The following is a 3,855-nucleotide window of genomic DNA, read 5'->3' as shown; positions in this document are numbered from 1 at the left end:
TTTTGCAACCCAAATCCACCCCCAGAATGGGGAGGAGGCGCAAGCAAGCGCCATGGTCCGTTCCTCAACCCCAATCCACCGCAACCTCGTCACAATCACAACCCGCAAAAAGGAGGGATATATGTGTCAAGCACAAGCTTGCTCACCTGGCGCGCCACGGCTTCCTGGGTCTCACGCCACAGGGCCTCCTCCCGGTCGATGACCTTGCCGAGCGGTAGCGCCGACACTACTAGCAGCTCCACCGCATCCTCCAGCTTCATTACCCCCTCACTGCTACTGGCTTCGCTGCCTTCTACCTCCACAAGATCACCGGAACCCAAGCAGCATCCCGCGCTGCCTATGCTAGGGTTTTGTGCTGCGGGGGTAGTTGGGGCTTTATGGGTCGCCGCTGCTTCTGGCAGGAGGTGGGCACCTGGGAGTGAGATGGCAGGAATTGGAAGGCGAGACCGCTGTTTTGTGCAGGGTGCTGGGTGCCATGGGGGCGGAAAAGGGAAACACTATTTCGTCCAACAGGGGACATGTCATGAGGAGTTGGCCGCAGCGAAAGGCTATTCACCCTTGTGCTTGCGTCTGGATTGTAGTACTGGAAATAAGCTTTTTGTCTGAGTCGCCGCTCGAGGTAGTCACGTAGTCAGGTACGTCGGACGGGCTCCACTGCGACGGCTGCCTTTTCAGTCTTGGGCAGTTTTAATTCACATGCAAATCTCCATCGTGAATCTTGAGCATGGCCCAAAAAGGCTTGGGGTTTGGAGCCCTGTCCTCCTACATCCTAAGCTCGAGCGCAGGCTGCAGCCGCAGCGGCACATGGCCTCCCATGAGGCGGCGAAGTGGCGGTGGCCACGGTCTCCATGGCGCACCACGTGTGTGACCTATTGCTTCTCCGGCGGGGGAAGCTCGAGGGTCTTGGCTCCTCCAATAGCGGTGTCTCAGCCCGCCTCCGGCGGCAGCAGCGCATGGGACCTGGCTCCTCCTCTAGCGGCAGCATCTCGGGGGGGGGCTAGCCCCCTCCTACACTAACACATGGCGCGTGTGGCCTGCCTCCTCGTCTAATGGTGGTGGCAGCACATGGGGCATGGCCCTCCACCTGTGGCGGCGCACCAGGTGCTCTACAAGTGGCAGCTTCTCCCGGGGCCTGCTCCCCTCCTCCTCTGACACATGGCACACTAGGCTCGACCCTCTCCTCCATCATGTGGTGTGACAGTGCATCCGGGCATGGCCTCCTTCCCTTGCTTGGTTATGGCTGTGGCGTCTCTAAGTTCACTGCTACATAAAAGATTAAGCAAGGAGGGCGAAAAAGCATTAACTGAGGCAATTTTTTTTGCAAATGTCTTAGCATTATGGTCACAGATAAATCAAAATTTATCGAGGCAATTCACTTGCCCAAAATGGTTAATACAAATAAAAAAGAAAAAAAATCCTAAAACCTAGACCAAGCCTGGATGGGGCCTCGATCTAGGCCTCATGTCGTGGCTGCATCCATCACCAGTAAGGGAAGCCAGTGTGCTGCCGCCTTGTGTCCCCCACCTTGGTCTGCCTGCCACGCGTGGATCTACTGCCTTGGAGCTTGGCTCGCCACGCCTATGCCAGATCCGCCGCGCTGGTGCCTTGATCCGTCTGTGCGCTCGTTGCCAGGCCACAGCGCGCCTGCGTCGAATGTGCCCCATCTCGCCTGTTGCTTCACCTGCTGCCTGATCCACCGCCACAGCCTCTGTAGCCGCCGGGCGTGCGGCGGCCCTTGCTAGTGGACTACCCAGCAACCAGCCGTCGGCGCGCATGGCCTCATGCCGTCAAGGCACGTGGCCCCTTGTTGCCGGGGTGCACAACTACTCAAAACCGGGGGCCCTGACCTCAACTAGGTGAGTGAGCCGGTAGACGGAGGCTCATGCTCCCGTGCGCGTGAGCCTCCGGAGGGGGCACCACACTACCAAAATCTGTAGTCTTTCACGGTACATCATTGCCGGTTTTTGGCTTAAGATAGCAGTAATATGACCAACCAACAGTGATATTTGGGTCTTCACTGTCAGTTCACATCACTAGGTTTTAAGTAAGAACCGACGGTGATAATGGATCACTGTTGGTTCGTGGCTTGAACCGACGGTGATGCTGGAAGAAAATTTATTAAGTTTCTCATATGATGTCCAATGAAGACAAACTTTATATCAAAGTTGTAGTCCTCGACGAGATCTACAACTTCGAAGTTCAAAATTTTTTCAATTTGAGAACATTTGGATCTCCAAATATTTTTATTTGTAATCTTCTGTCTAACGAAAATTAATTTCGTCATCTAAAATTTAAAATTTGAATTTTCAAAACGATCTCGAATGGATAAACACCTATAATAAAAATTATAGACCTCAAAAAATTATGAAAGTTTGTAATTGATAACATTTTCATTTGACATCACTTACTACTTCAAAATATTGTTTGAAATTAAACTTTAAAACTATTGAAGAACTATGGTTTCCGTTTTTAATCTCTGGCTAAGACTAGTAACTAGTTTTTCTTCTGCATACTAACTTCAAATTTAATGATTCTTTCTATAAAATCTAAAATCATGCTCTAGCAATTTTGTTATGTTCTTAAATCTATTATTTTATCCATCATTATATGTGATTTTGTTTTATCTATTTGAATTTTGAATTTCAAAAATAGAAACTTCAACATCGTTTTAGAACACTAAATGGTTTCAGCTGAAAAAGTCATGAACATAGAGGTTTTTAGAACTTATCAAGATCTATAACTTTTGTTTTGGACATTTCTTCATCCGATAAAGTGGTGGCAACATTATTGTTCACAAAATTTACATGTCAGGCGGGTTTGTTCCCCATAGATTAGCCTACAAAATGATAGACATGGGTAATAAACTTAGAGGTTGCTTTATGTATGTTTACAACGGTACAAACATGTTTTTGGATGATGACCATTAGTCTACTGAATTAAGGTTAGAATGTTCTAGTCATTGTCAGAATTTTTAGAATTCTTTTTTTCCTAGTGGGTCTATGAGACTAACATGGAACATTTGATGGAGATCTCCAATTAGTATCATTAATATTTTCTGCATGACAATTGTAATAAGGGAAAATCTAAAGTGGACAATGATGAAACAAATTAAAACAATGGACAAGCATAGAACTTTCCCTTAATAGTACCAATCATTCTGGAGTACATTATTTATGTTAACAATGATGGTTTTAAGACCATCGTCATATGGCCTTGAGAAGATTGCACAGATTAGGCATCATTGGCGGGATGGGCAGTTGACCACTTGCAATTATGATTGTAGCATACGGCCAGACACCACTGAAATGTTTCATAACATGTAGTTGGGTGTTGACGGCAGCAGTAGACAACTCTATTATTTTGGTGCTTCAAGAAACATGTTTCTCGATCTCCGAGTAGGCTCAAAGCAGCTCGCCCCCTTGCACTTCCAACATGGATGTCCTCATGAGGACGACCTGAGATAGATTATGTGTAAATGAGGATGTAGTATATATATGCATATCAATAACCAATTTGAAGGTAACGAGTTGCTGCGGATGAGAAACTTACATTGTGCAAGGAATATAAAGAGAGGCAATGTAAGTACCAAGGCTTTGCACCAGTCAGTCATATTCATGTTTTGCCGTCAATCATCTGACCTAATCCTTACACCATCATGCCTTGAGTTGTTAAATGACATATATAGAGAGAGAGACCAATACGACATGAAAAGACATTAATTTAGTTTATTTTGCTATCTATTTCTATATCTTTTCTTCTCTATATACCTATCCCTATCGTCTCTCTTTGTCTATCACTTTCTCTATTTCTTCTCTATATCTCTATCTTTTCTTAGGTATGTCTATTAATTTCTTC

At 46.1% G+C, this 3,855-nt stretch overlaps 1 long non-coding RNA gene across 1 annotated transcript; it reads right to left on the bottom strand.

The window, feature by feature from the left end:
• Positions 3,109 to 3,645, bottom strand: LOC110429590. Its single transcript, XR_002446689.1, has 2 exons — positions 3,550 to 3,645; positions 3,109 to 3,455 (listed from the first exon to the last, which is right to left on the bottom strand). It is a non-coding gene; the product is annotated as an uncharacterized LOC110429590 (long non-coding RNA).

This window comes from Sorghum bicolor, chromosome 8, assembly GCF_000003195.3.
Source record: "Sorghum bicolor cultivar BTx623 chromosome 8, Sorghum_bicolor_NCBIv3, whole genome shotgun sequence".
NCBI classification, from domain to species: Eukaryota; Viridiplantae; Streptophyta; class Magnoliopsida; order Poales; family Poaceae; genus Sorghum; species Sorghum bicolor.
The sequence above is the reverse complement of the archived record's forward strand: the minus strand, read 5'-3'. Positions and strand labels throughout refer to the sequence as shown.